The sequence below is a fragment of the Panthera pardus genome, unplaced genomic scaffold (genome assembly GCF_024362965.1).
Source record: "Panthera pardus isolate Hobbes unplaced genomic scaffold, ASM2436296v1 HiC_scaffold_17, whole genome shotgun sequence".
Lineage (NCBI taxonomy): Eukaryota > Metazoa > Chordata > Mammalia > Carnivora > Felidae > Panthera > Panthera pardus.
In genome coordinates, this window is record NW_026526732.1 from 147,110,363 (window position 1) to 147,125,737 (window position 15,375).

The 15,375-nt window shown below is 42.5% G+C and overlaps 1 pseudogene; it reads right to left on the reverse strand.

Annotated features, from left to right (window-relative positions):
- Positions 1-750: 750 nt before the first annotated feature.
- Positions 751-1,101, reverse strand: LOC109271374 (40S ribosomal protein S20-like; annotated as a pseudogene).
- Between the last annotated feature and the right edge of the window lie 14,274 nt (positions 1,102-15,375).

The window sequence follows — 15,375 nt, forward strand, 5'->3', positions numbered from 1 at the left end:
ATCTTTTTAGTTTTATCATATAGTGTACATCATAGTGATTTGATACTTTTATACATTATGAAATGATCCCCCTGATAAGCCTAGTTACTGTCTCTCACCATCAAAGTTATTACAATATCGTTGACTATATTCCCTGTGCTGTACATTATATCCCCATGACTTATTTACTTTATAACTGCAAGTTTGTACCCTTTAAACCTCTCTGCCTATTTTACCTATCCCCTCCCCCTCCCCACTCTGGTAACCAACAATTTGCTTCCTGTATCTAAGAGTCTGTTTCTATTTTTGTTTGTTGATTTGTTTGTTTTTTTTTTTGTTTGTTTTTTTTTAGATTCCACATATAAATGAAATCATACAGTATTTGTCTTTCTCTGTATGACCTATTTCACTTAGCGTAACACCCTCTAGGTCCACCCATGTTGTCACAAATGGCAAAATTTCACTTTTTATGGCTGAGTGTTATTCCTTTTTTTTCTTTTTTTTTTTTTCCAACGTTTTTTATTTATTTATTTATTTTTGGGACAGAGAGAGACAGAGCATGAACGGGGGAGGGGCAGAGAGAGAGGGAGACACAGAATCGGAAACAGGCTCCAGGCTCCGAGCCATCAGCCCAGAGCCTGACGCGGGGCTCGAACTCACGGACCGCGAGATCATGACCTGGCTGAAGTCAGACGCTTAACCGACTGCGCCACCCAGGCGCCCCCCTTTTTTTTCTTTTTAACTGATAATCAATTTATTAAAAAGGTTGATTTAAGCATCTGCAATGGTAACTTCGACCTCAACTCCTGGCTCAATACTGATGGAAATAATCTGTTTAACAATCTCCAAAAGTCTGTGCAAATCAATGGGTTGCTTGTGGATCCTCACCTGAAAACAGTCCCAAGTCTTAGAACCTTCACCACAAGGAGTTTTTCTTGTAGTGATGCTCAGAGTCTTGGTAGGCATCCAAACTGGTCCTTTCACTTTGAGATTCTTTTCCTTTGTGCCTCAGATCAAGTCAGCACATACCTTCTCTAAATATTTTATGTTGCAACTGGTTAGAATAATTCTAATTCAGTGAAACACCACCTCTAGTTCCACGGGTGTCTTCCCAGTGTCTTTTTTTTTTTTTTTTAATGTTTATTTATTTTTGACAGAGAGAGAGAGAGAGAGAGAGAGAGAAGAGCATGAGTGGGGGAGGGGCAGAGAGAGAGGGAGACACAGAATCTGAAACAGGCTCCAGGCTCTGAGCTGTCAGCACAGAGCCTGACCCAGGGCTCGAACTTACAGACTGTGAGATCATGACTAGGCGCCCCTTCCCAGTGTCTTTAAAAGCCACAGCTGTGGCATCGCTGCCTGACCCACTTGTTCCTCAGCAAGAATAAACAGTGGTGAGTCAGGAGCAGGAGAGGGGCCTCCAAAGCTATGCTGTAGCTGCGACTGCATCTTCCTCAAAGAGTGGCTGAGTGTAATTCCATTGTGTATGTGTGTGTGTGTGTGTGTGTGTGTGTGTGTGTGTGTGTGTATCTATCTATCTATATATCTATATTGTGTGTGTATCTCTCTATATATCTATAGATATATAGAGAGATACACATATGTATATATCACATGTATATATATGTATATATCATATGTCTACGTATATCTCACATCTTCTTTATTCATTCATGTATTGATAGACACTTAAGTGGCTTCCACATCTTGGTGATTGTAAATAATGCTTCAGTGAACACAGGAGTGCATGTATCTCTTCAAATTGGTGTTTTCATTTTTAATTTTTTTAATGTTTATTTATTTTTGAGAGGGAGAGAGAACGCGAATGGGGGAGGTGCAGCGAGAGAGGGACACACAGAATCTGAAGCAGGCTCCAGGTTCTAAGCTGTCAGCACAGAGCCCGATGCGTGGCTCCAACTCACAGACCGTGAGATCATGACCTGAGCCTAGGTCAGATGCTTAACCGACCGAGCCACCCAGGCTCCCGGTGTTTTCATTTTTTTTAAAGATTTTATTTTTAAGCAATCTCTACACCCAGCATGGGGCTTAAACTCATAACCCCGAGATTAAGAGGACTGAGCCAGCCGGGTGCCCCTCATTTTAATTTTTTGAGGTACCTCCATACTGTTTTCCACAGTGGCAGCACCAATTTACCTTCCCACTGACAGTGCACGAGGGTTCCCTTTTCTTCACATCCTCACCAGCACTTATAACTTTTTGTCTTTTTGATAACAGCCAATCTGACAGGTGTGAGGTGATATCTCAATTTGGTTTTGATTTGCATTTCCCTGAGGATTAGTTATGTTGAGCATTTTTTCATGTGCCTGTTGGCCATCTGGATGTCTTCTTTAGAAAAATGTCTATTCAAGTCCTCTGCCCAATTTTTAATTAGGTTGTTTATTTTTTTTAATACTAAGCTGTGTAAGCTCTTAATATATTTTGAATATTAAGCCCTTATTGGATGTATGATTTACAAATGTCCTCTCCCTTTCAGTAGGTTGCCTTTCCATTCTGTTGATGATTTCCTTCACTTTGAAAAAGCTTTTTTAGTTTGATATAATCCCATTTGTTTATTTTATTTTATTTTTTTATTTATTTTTATTTTTTTATTTTTTTTTTTTAATTTTTTTTTTTTCAACGTTTTTTATTTATTTTTGGGACAGAGAGAGACAGAGCATGAACGGGGAGGGGCAGAGAGAGAGGGAGACACAGAATTGGAAACAGGCTCCAGGCTCCGAGCCATCAGCCCAGAGCCTGACACGGGGCTCGAACTCACGGACCGCGAGATCGTGACCTGGCTGAAGTCGGACGCTTAACCGACTGCGCCACCCAGGCGCCCCTTATTTTTTTATTTTAATTAATTAATTAATTATTTTTTTTGTTTTTAACGTTTTATTTATTTTTGAGACAGAGAGACAGAGCATGAATGGGGGAGGGGCAGAGAGAGAGGGAGACATAGAATCGGAAGCAGGCTCCAGGCTCTGAGCCATCAGCCCAGAGCCCGACGCGGGGCTCGAACTCACAAACTGTGAGATCGTGACCTGAGCCGAAGTCGGACGCTTAACCGACTGAGCCACCCAGGCGCCCCACCATTTGTTTATTTTAATGTTAGTTGTCCTTGCCTGGGGATACTGGTCCAAAAAAATATTGTTAAGACCAATGTCAAATTGCTTACTGCCTATGTTCTCTTCTAGGATTTTTACAGTTTCAGGTCTTACATTCAACTTTAATCCATTTTGAGTTTATTTTTGTGTATGGTGTAAGAAAGTGGTTAAGTTTCTTTTGTATGTGGCTGTCCAGCTTTTCCAACATCATTTGTAGAAGAGACTGTCTTTTCCCCATTGTACATTCTTGCCTCCTTTGTCATAGATTAATTGACCATGTATGTGTAGGTTTGTTTCTGGGCTTTCTATTCTATTCCATTGATCTATGTGTGTTTTCATGGTAGTGCCATAATGTTTTGATTAGTATAGCTTTGTATTATAGTTTGATACCTCCAGTCTTGTTTTTCTTTCTAAATATTTGAGAAATAGCTTTGGCTATTAGGGGTCTTTTGTGATTCCATTCAAATTTTAGGATCCTTTGTTCTAGTTATATGAAAAATGCCATTGGCATTTTTTTTTAAGATTTATTTTTAAGTAATCTCTGCACCTAATGTGGGGCTCAAACTCACAACCCTGAGATCAAGAGTCTCATGCTCCACTGACTGAACCAGACAGGTGCCCTGCCATTGGTACTTTGATGGAGATTGTATTAAATCTATAGATTGCCTTTGGTATATGGACATTTAAAAAATGTTTATTTATTGATTGTGTGTGAGAGGGAGAGAGCTAGGGAGGAGCAGAGAAAGAGAGAGGGAGAGAGAGAATCTCAAGTAGGCTCCACTGATAGCACAGAGCCCAACATGGGGATTGATCTCCCAACATGAGATCTTGACCTGAACCAAAATATAAGAGTTGGATCCTTAACTGACTGAGCCACCCCAGTGCCCCTGGTCTATGGACATTTTTAACAATATTACTTTTTCCAGTCCATGAGCATGGTATATCTTTCCATTTATTTGTGTCCTCTTCAATTTCTTTCATCAATGTCTTACAGTGTTCAGAGCACAGGTCTTTCATCTCCTTGGTTAATTTTATTCTTAGGTACTTTATTCTTTTTGATAGAATTGTAATGAGATTGTTTTCTTAATTTCTCTTTCTGATAGTTCATTATTAGTGTATAGAAATGCAACCGATTTCTGTATGTTAATTTTGTATTCCACAACTTTAGTGAGTTCATTTAGTAGTTCTAATAGTTTTTTAGTGGATTTCTTAGTCTATACACACACACACACACACACACAGAGGACCATGTCACCTGCAAATAGTGATAATTTTACTCTCCTTTTCCAATTTGAATGCCTTTTATTTATTTTTCTTGTTTAATTGCTGTGGCTAGAACTTGTAATACTGTATTGAATAAAAGTGGTGACAGTGGGTATCCTTGTTTTGTTCCTGATCTTAGAGGAAAAGCTTTTAGCTTTTTACTATTGAGTATGATGTTAGATGTGGGTTTGTCATATATGGTCTTTGTTATGTTCCTTCTATCCCCAGTTTTTTTAAAGTTTATTTATTTACTTATTTACTTATTTTTGAGAGAGAGAGAGAGACAGAGACAGAGAAAATGCAAGTGCGGGAGTGACAGAGGGTGAGAGGGACAGAGAGAGAATCCCAAGCAGGCCCCACACTTTCATCACAGAACCTGATGCAGGTTCGAATCACAAACTGCAAGATCATGACCTGAGCCGAAGTTGGATGTTTAACCAACTGAGCCACCTAGGTGCCCCTATCCCCACTTTGCTGAGTGTTCTTATCACTAATGGATGTTGAATTTTATCAAATGCTTTTTTGCATCTATTAAAATAATCATATGATTTTTATCCTTCATTTTGTTAATGTGGTGTATCACATCAATTGATTTAAGGATGTTGAATCATCCTTGCATTCCTGAAATAAATCTCACTTGATGGTGGTATATCATCTATTTAATGTATTCTTAAATTTGGTTTGCTGATATCTTATTGAGGATTTTTGAACATGTGTTCATTAGGCATATTGGCCTATAATGTTTTTGTTTTGTTTTGTTTTTTTGTGATGTCCTTGTCTGGTTTTGGTATTAGAGTAATGCTGGCCTCATAAAGTGAGTTCTGAAGCTTTCTTTCCCTTTTATTTTTTGGAATAACTTGAGAGAGATAGGTGCTGACTCTTTAAATGTTTGGTAGAATACACCTGTGAAGCTGTCTGGACCTGGGCTTTTTTTTTTTTTTTTTTTTTTTTTTTTTTGCAGGGGAGAGTTTTCAAATTACTGACTCAATTTCATTACTTGTTACTGTTCTATTCAGATTTTTTCTCTTCTCTTCTCTTCTCTTCTCTTCTCTTCTCTTCTCTTCTCTTCTCTTCTCTTCTCTTCTCTTGTTTTTGAGAGAGAGTGCAAGTGGGGGAGAGGGGCAGAAGGAGAAAGAATCCTAAGCAGGCTCTATGCTCAGTGTGGAGTCCAACATGGGTTTTGATCCCATGACCCTGGGATCGTGACCTAAGTTGAAATTAAGAGTCAGACACTTAACCAGTTGAACCACCCAGGAGCTCTTCTATTCAGATTTTCTATATCTTTGAGATTCAGTCTTGAAAGGCTGTGTATTTCTAGGGCTTTATTCATTTCTTCTAGGTTTTTCAATTTGTTGGCTTATAATTGTTCATAGTAGTCTCTTATGATCCTCTGTGTTACTGTGGTATCAGTTGTAACTTCTCTTTTAATTCTGATTTTATTTATTTGGGTCTTTTTTTTTCTCATTTAAAATTATTTTTTAATGTTTATTTTTGAGAGAGAGAGACAGAGACAGAGCACGAGCAGGGAGGGGCAGAGAGCGAGGGAGACACAGAATCCAAGGCAGATTCCAGGCTCTGAACTGTCAGCACAGAGCCTGATGTGGGGCTCAAACCCGCAAACTGTGAGATCATGACCCGAGACAAAGTCAAATGCTTAACTGGCTGAGCCACCCAAACACCCTCATTTTTTTTAATAGATTTTCTTTTTTAAAGGATTTTTTAAAATGTTTATTTACTTTTTTTGAGAGAAAGTGAGACAGAGCAGGAGTGGAGTGGTGGGGGGGCGGGGGCAGAGAGAGAGGGAGATACAGAATCCAAAGCAGGCTCCGGGCTCTGAGCTGTCAGCACAGAGCCCGATGTGGGGCTCAAACCCACGAACTGTGAGATTATGACCTGAGCTGAAGTTGGCCACTTAACCAACTGAGCCACCCAGCTGCCCCTTAATAGATTTTATTCTTAGGTAATTTCTACACCCAACATGGGGTCTGAACTCACAACTCTGAGATCGAGTTGCATGCTCCACCAACTGAGCCAGCCAGGTGCCCCTCCTCTCTTTTTTTTCTTAATGAGTCTCGTTAGAAGTTTATTGATTTTTGTATATGCTTTCAAAAAACTGTCTTTTAGTTTCATTATCTTTTCTGTTGGGTGTGTGTTGTTTTTGTTTTGTTTTTTGTCTCTATTCATTTATTTCTGCTTTGGTCTTTATTATTTCCTTTCTTCTGCTAACTTTGGGCTTTGTTTGTTCTTTTTCTAGTTCCTTTAGGTGTAAAGTTAGATTTTTTGAGAATTTTATTTTTTGAGGTAGTCCTGTATTGCTATCAACTCCCCTCTTGAAACTGCTTTTGTTGCATCCCATAGATTTTGGAAAGTTGTGTTTCCATTTTCATTTGTCTCCAGATATTTTTTAAACATCTTTGACTTCTTTTTTTGACCCATTGGTTGTTTAGTAGCATGTTGTTTATTCTTAAAAATTTTTTTTAATGCTTATTTATTTTTGAGAGAGACAGAGCACGAGTGAGGAAGGGGCAGAGACAGAGAGGGAGACATAGAATCCGAAACAGGCTCCAAGCTCTGAGCTGTCAGCACAGAGCCAGACATGGGGCTTGAACTCGGGAATGGTGAGATCATGACCTGAGCCTAAGTCGAACGCTCAACCCACTGAGCCACCCAGGCGCCCCGGCACGTTGCTTATTCTTAATGTATTTGTGTTTTTTCCAGTTTTCTTCTTGTAATTGATTTCTAGTTTTGTACTCGTGTGCTTGGAAAAGATGCTTGATATAATTTCAGTCTTCTTGAATTTTATTGTGACTTGTTTGTGGCCTAATACATCCTAGAGAATGTTCCATGTACACTTGAGAAGAATGTATATTCTGCTGCTTCTGGTTGGAAGTTCTGTATAAATCTATCAAGTTCATCTGGTCTAATATGTCATTGAAGGCCAATATTTTCTTATTGATTTTCTGTCTGGATGATCTATCCATTGATGTAAGTGGAGTGTTAAAGTCCCCTACTATTATGGTATTACTGTCAATTTCTCCTTTATGTCCATAAAGATTTGCTTTATATATTTAAGTGCTCCTATGGAACAAACTCTTGTTGCACATAATGTGATTGCAAGAACCCAATCTCAAAGGATACATGCTGTATGGTTCAATTTATGTGACGTTCTAGGACAATGGTGATGAGAACAGATCAGTGGTTCCCAGGGCTTAGGGGTGGGGGAAAGCATGCCTACAAGGGGGATGATGGAATTATTTGCGGATGATGGAACTGTTCTGAATCCTTATTGTGGTGATTACATATATCTCTACATGTAAACATTGTGGAAATGCACACCAAAAGAAGTCACTATTACTGCATGATACTTTTAAAAACCATCTATATTCAGCTGGATAACTATGCAATAAAACAACTATAGTACAATGTTGTTCATTAAAAAATTTTTTTTAAAGGTTTATTTATCTTTGAGAGACAGAGTGTGAGCAAGGGAGGGGCAGAGAGAGAGGGAGACACAGAATCCGAAGCAGGCTCCAGGCTCTGAGCTGTCAGCACAGAGCCTGATGCAGGGCTCAAACTCACAAGCTGTGAGATCATGACCTGAGCGGAAGCCAGACGCTCAACTGACTCAGCCACCCAGGGGCCCCTAGTACAATGTTAATGGGAGAATCTAGGGGGTGAGAATAAGTGGTCACTGAGCAATTCTTTTAGCTTTGCTATCTGCTTGAAAATTCTCGTAACAAATATTGGAAAAAACTATATCCAGAATGATTCTAAGTTAGAAGATTGAAGGTATCACACCTATTAACAGTGAGACTCTCTCTGAAGGGTGAAATTGTGGGTAATTAAAATTTTCTTTTTATATATTTCTGTATTTTCTATAATGAGCACCTATTATTTTATTTAGAGAGAGTAGAGGCTATATTTGATTTTTTTAAAATAGCTCTCCCTGACTCAGCATTTTAAAATCATTTATTTATTTATTTTTAAGACAGACAAGAAGAACGCAGGAGGAGCAGAGAGAGAAGGAGAAACAAAATCTCAAGCAGACTCCATACTGTCAGTGCAGATCCCCATGTGGGGTTTGATCGCATGAACCGTGAGATCACGACCTGAGCCAAGATCAAAAGTCAGACACTCAACCGACTGAGTCACCTAGGTGCCCCATAGGCTATATTTGATTTTAAGTCTTTTTTTTTTTTTTTTTTCATGTATATGTGGAATCCATGCTTCTTGTAAGGTTCAAATGGTCCAGAAATAGGTAACCCCATAGGAAAAGTCCCTTGTATCAGTCCAAACACTGTTAACATTCTGTGGGTAACTTAAAGAATAAATCTTAAATTCAGGTACATTTCTTTCATGTTATGTCACCATTTAGAAATGAAGCAGCTCAAACATATTCCATTTTTGTTTCCCATTACTATCACCTAACAATAAAAGTTTTATATTTACAAGGAAGAACACAGGCTCTTTTCTAGGTTCAAGGCAGAGAGCCTGAGGTGTAAAGAAGGTGTGATAATTTTTCCTGATTCCAAGAACTGAGCCAGGAAAGAGTTTGCCTCCTTAAAACACGGGGCTGCCGTTCTTTGTTATTTTAAAAGCTGTAACTATAAAGATTTCCTTTCAATTTTTCTTTTGTAACTTAGGTCAAAACCAGAATGCTCTTTTGTTGTATGTTTATGTGTTGCATTGCCCCAATTATAAAATATTACCTGCTGAGAAAACTGAGGCCAGAGTGGAGAGGGACTGTGGTTGGGGAGTCTACTTCTGACACAACCACCAACTCTCTGTGACCCTTCTCTGGGCCTCCCCTTCCTAGACTATATTATTTTTATAATGAAGAACAAAAGCGAAGAGTAACAATAAAACCCTCTACTAGGCAGCAGCGTGGATGGTGCTGCAAAGACTGCTGGTTGTCCTACATGCCATTCTTCCTGAGTACAACATTTTTGTATTTTTAGTTGAGCACGTAATTGACCCACAAAATAGACTGTTTCCTTGCCTCCCTTGCTAGATGTGGTCAGTGGAAAATAAGCAAAATGTTTTTAAAGGGAAGGAGTGTTTTATTTTTCTCCAGTTACTCCTTTCTAATGGCTGGAATGTGGACATGATGGCTGGAGCACAAGCACCTACTTTAGACCATGAGGAAACTTTGGGAATGAAAACTACACACTGCAGATCAACCAGATAGAGCCTGGGTTCCTTGTTCGGTGGTATATCATGCTAACCCTGGACTGCATGCCTGCCTCTGGACTTCTTCTTTTTTTTTTTTTCTTTTTTAACATTTATTTATTTTTTGAGAGACAGAGAGAGACAGAGCGTGAGCAGGGGAAGGGCAGAGAGAGAGAGGGAGTCACAGATTCTGAAGCAGGCTCCAGGCTCTGCTCTGAGCTGTCAGCACAGAGCCCGAAGCGGGGCTCGAACTCACGAACCATAAGTTCATGAGATCATGACCTGAGCCGACGTCGGGTGCTTAACCGACTGAGCCACCCAGGTGCTCCTGGACTTCTGGAATGTGAGAGGGAAATACACTTCTGTCAAGTGTAATCCGCTGGTATTTGGGGATTTCTTTTGAAAAATTTAAAGTCCAGTTAGCAGACCGTGTAATATTAGTTCCAGGAGTACAAGATAGTGACTCAACACTTCCAAACATCACCCAGTGCTCATCCGGACAGGTGCACTCCTTAACCCCCATCACCTGTGTAACCCATCCCCCCCCCACCTCCCCTCCAGTAACCATCAGATTGTTCTCTACAGTTAAGAGTCTGTTTCTTGGTTTGTCTCTCTCTTTCTCTCTTTTTTCCCCTGTTGCTCGTTTGTTTTGTTTCTTAAATTCCACACGAGTGAAATCATACGGTATTTGTCTTTCTCTGACAGACTTATTTTACTTAGCGCAATACTCTCTACTCCATCCGTGTTCTTGCGAATGGCAAGATTTCATTCTTTTTCATGACCGGGTAATGTTCCATTGTATATATAACCACTACCTCTTTTCTTTTTAATTCTTAACATTTTATTATTTTTTATTTTAGAGAGAGAGAGAGAGAGAGAACGCACGAGCAGCGGGTGGTGGCGGGGGGAAAGGCAGAGGGAGAGAGAGAATTTCAAGCAGGCTCCATGCTCAATGCAGAGCCTGATGTGAGGCTTGATCCCGTGACCCTGGGATCATGACCTGAGCCAAAATCAAGAGTAGGATGCTTGGGGCACCTGGGTGGCTCAGTCCCTTGAGCATCTGACTTTGGCTCGGGTCATCATCTTGCAGTTCATGAGTTCGAGCCCTGCATCAGACTCCCTGCTGTCAGTGCAGAGCCCGCTTCGGATCCTCTGTCCCCCTCTCTCTCTGCCCCTCCCCTGCTTGCTCTCTCTCTCTCAAAAATAAATAAACATTTAAAAAGAAAAGGAGTCAGATGCTCAACCAACTGAGTCACCCAGGTGCCCTGACACCACATCTTCCTTATTCATTCATTAATCAACAGACACTGGAACTGTTTCATTAATTTGGCTATTGTAGGGGCGCCTGGGTAGCTCAGTCAGTTGAGTGTCCAACTCCTGATTTCAGCTCAGGTCATGATCCCAGGGTTGTGGGACTTGAGCCCTGTGTCGGGCTCCGGGCTGAGCGTGGAGCCTGCCTGAGATTCTCTTTCTCTCTCCCTCTATCTCTCTCCCCTACTTGCTCTCTCTCTCAAATGAAATTAAAAAAAAAAAAAAAGGCTATTGTATAGACTGCTGCTATAAACATAGGGGTGCACGTATCCCTTTGAATTAGTACTTTTGTATCCTGTGGGTAAACACCTAGTAGTGTGACTGTTGGATTGCAGGGTAGTTCTATTTTTCACTTTTTGAGGAAACTCCATACTGTTTTCCAGAGTGGCTACACCGGTTTGCATTCCCACCAACAACGCAAGAAGGTTCCCCTTTCTCTGCATCCTTGCCAACACGCATTTTTTCTTGTATTGTTGATTTTAGCCATTCTGACAGGTGTGAGGTAGTGTCTCATTGTGGTTTTGATTTGCATTCCCCTGACCATGAGTGATGTTGAGCATCTTTTCATGTGTCTATTGGCCATCTGGATTTCTTCTTTGGAAAAATGTTTACTCATGTCTTCTGCCCTTTTTAGTTGGATTTTTCATTTTGGGGGTGTTGAGTTTTATAAGTTTTTTATATGGTATTTTGGGATTTTGTTATTCGCAGCCTTGTACAAGGCAGGAGAATCAGTGAGGGGGCTGTTTCAGTAATTGAAGGGAGAGTTGATGAGGGCCTGAGCCATGGTGGGAAGCGGGTTTAAGAGGTATGGGAGACATGCTAAGTGCCCATGCCTGAGGGACCTTAATGGGGATTGCTGATTTGTTTGATCCGGAGTTCAGCAGAAAGGTCTGAACCAGAGAAACCATACGCTCAGAGTGGTAAAGTTCCCACAGTCACACAGCCAGGAGGGGCCGGACCCTGAATGATGTGTGTATCAGTTACCTACTGATAACCTCCAACATGTAGTGCGTAGGAGTCAGGGGTCTGGAAGCTGCTCACCTTGGTGGTTCTAGCTTGGGGTCTGTCATGAGATTGCAGTTAAGATGTTGGCCACGGCTGCGGCCATCTGAAGGTTGGAAGGGGGCTGGAGGAGCCATTTCCAGGATGACTCATTCATACAGCAGCTGCCCCACCTTCACCCCGAGCCCCACCCCCACCCCCACCCCGGTGCTGAGGGCCTGCCCTGTGTTGAAAGTTTTCCCCAAGTAAAGACTGATGCCACGTTCAGGAGTGCAGGGGAGAGACAGTGCAGCATAGAGGTGGCCTCTGATATGTTCCAGCAAGGGTGGCTGGGATGGGTAAGGGGAATGCTGTCTATAAGGCGTGTGGCCCACAACGAGTGTTCATGAAACACTAGCTCCTGCTGGGGATAGGACTTGAGGTTCAAGTCCCAGCTTTGCCACTTGGTGGTTGTGGTGCTTCAGTGTCTCAGCCAAATGGGATGCTAATATCCATCTCATGGGGTTGGCACGAGGATTAAGGAAGGAAACACATGGGGCACCTGGCTGACTCCATCAGCAGAGCATGTGACTCTTGATCTCTGGGTTGTGAGTTCAAGCTCCACATTGGGTGTAGAGATTATTTATTTATTTATTAAAAAATTTTTTTTAATGTTTATTTATTTTTGAGAGAGAGAGACAGAACATGAGCAGGGAAGGGGCAGAGAGAGGGAGACACAGAATCCGAAGCGGGCTCCAGGCTCTGAGCTGTCAGCACAGAGCCCGACATGGGGCTCGAACCCACGAACTGTGAGATCATGACCTGAGCGAAAGTCAGACACTTAACCGACTAGCCACCCAGGTGCCCCGAGATTACTTTAAAAGAACAAAAAAGGAAATACATGTAGATCATCTAAGCTGGTGCCTGGCACATCACAATTGCCCAAATAAAGCTTTACAGACATCCCTTGTTTTATTGTACTTTGCTTCAAAGATATTGCATTTTTTTACAAACTGAAGGCCAAGCAAGTCTGCATCAAGCAAGTCTGCGGACATCATTTTTCTAGCAGCAAATGCTGCTCACTTCACGATTCTGTGTCATGTTTTGGTTACTCTCATAATATTTCAAAAGTTTTCATTGGCATTATAGTCATTATTATTATGTCTGTGATCAGTGATTTCAGCTTGCTGAAAGCTCAGAAGATGGTTAGGATTTTTTAGCAATCATTTTATAAAAAGTAATCTCTAAATTCAACGTGAGGTTTGAACTCATGACCCCGGAATCAAGAGTCACTGTTTCACCCCTGCAATAAAGTATTTTTTAAATTAAGTATATACCTGGGGCACCTGGACGCCTCAGTTGGTTAGCTTCTGACTTCGGCTCGGGTCATGATCTCATGGTTTGTGAGTTCGAGCTCCACTCTGGGCTCTGTGCTGACAGCTCATAGCCTGGAGCCCGCTGCAGAGTCTGTGTCTCCCTCTCTCTCTTCCCCTCCCCTGCTCACGCTCTGTCCCTCCAAAATGAATAAACGTTAAAAAAAATAATAAAATAAAAAAAATTAAGTATGTACATTGTTGTTTCAGACATAATACTATTGCACACTTAATAGACTGCAATATAGTGTCCACATAACTTTTATACCACTGGGAAACCAAAAGATTCATTTGACTGGCTTTATTGTGGTGGTCTGGAACCGACCCACAATATCTCTGAGGCACGCCTGTATGAGGTTAATTATCCTGCTCGAAATCCCCAGGGGCCTGCCCATGCTGTAGCACCAAGGACATCCATAGGTTCTTCCGTGTAACCTTGCCAGCTGAATTTTACCCCCCTGCTTAGGGCCTGGCCCCTATCTTCCTGCACCCCTTTTCCCTCCACCTGACAGGCCATCCCCACGCCCAGCCCTGTCACTCTGTTCATCTCTCCCTGGAGCCCTTTTCTGGTGGGACCTCCCAGAAGGGGCTCGCCTTCCTCTGTCCCTCTCAACGCATGCGTCCTGCCTGTTTCTTGTGCCTGGCATCGTGCTGCGTGTGGCCTGGTGGGGGGAGTGGGAAGATCCACACTGGACCGATTTGGGGGGAGGGGTGGGGCGTGGGGAGGGGGGTGGCTGATTCAGCTGAGTTGGAGGGCCTCCAGGGGGAGCAGGAGGGTAACCCAGCTGAGATGGTGAGCAGCAGAGGTGGGGGTGAGGAGGGTGTGGGTCTGGAAAGGCTGCCCAGAGGAAGCGAGCCTGAGCCGAGAGGTAAATGATAATCCCCTGCCACCTCCAGATGTCAAGCCAGCAGTAGGCAGCACTTGTGTCTTTTTCATCTGCACACTCTAGGTGCTCAATAATTGCTTTTGAATTTAATTGAGAGGAGGGTCATTTGAGGATTTGAAGAGTGATAGAATACCTGCTTTTCCCCCAAATATGCCCCACCAGCTTGTTCAAGGTGCTTGAAATCTCCCCCCATTAGATTCACGTTTGGCTTCAAAGCCAGTGCCTCCAGAAAGCTCCCTCTCAACTGTTCAGATCTGCACCCAGCATGTTCCGTGGGTGGTATCAGAGCAGCCCATTAGTCCCGACGAACTGATCTGACAAGCCATCTGTCACCCACAGCCCCAAGCCACCCTGAAATCGCCGAGTGTGTCGCCGGGCTCCACTCCTCTTCTGGGCCCCCTCCGCCAACCCCCAAGTGACCTGATGGTGGTCCGAAGTCCCCTCTGAGTAACCCTGCCCCCAGCACTTCCCACCTGAGCTTTCACACCGGATGGCCTCACAGCACTTGTAGGAGGGAGGCACACCATACTAGAGCAAGATTCAGGATGCCTCAAGCTGACACTTGACTCTGGTGGCTTCCACGGTGAGGAAATTTCTGCTTTCTCGTAACAAGGTGGCAAGAAGTGAAATGGTGCCAGTAGTGGGTGAGTGGCTCAACAGCGTCGTCAAGTACCAAGGCTATTTTCAATCTTTGTCTCTGCCATTGCCAAGAGGTCAGCCATGTTTTTCTTTATGGTCACAAGATGGCCGCCTGTCGGCAAGTGTCACGTCTAGACGTGACAACGTACAGTGAACGAAGAGAGCTTTCCTGGAAGCTGCTAACAATTCAACTTTATGTCTCAGGGGCCATAATTACACCGCTGCTCACTCAAAATCCAATATTACTGCAATGCTGGGAGATGATTCTCTGCGGGTCTCTCATGTTTCTGCACACCTCTCAAAGAGGTGTGTACAGCAAACAGCCTTAAAGGTAGCGTTTTCGTCCAGGTCAAAGGGCAAGTTTGTTAAGATCTGGTTTTAAAAGACTCAGGTTCCCCGGGTCACCCGGGTGGCTCAGTTGGTTGAGGGTCCAACTCTTGATTTTGGCTCAGGTCATGATCCCGGGGTCGTGGGATTGAGCCCCGCCTGGTCCTTCACGCTGGGCATGGAGCCTGCTTGAGATTCTTTCTCTCTCCCTTTGCACCTCTCCCCTGCTCACACTCTCTCCCTTGAACCCTCTAAAATAATAAATAAATAAATAAATAAATAAATAAATAAATAAATAAATGGAAAGTTTCAGGTTCCCTAAGCTCGGGGTTCCTCTCCTATAAC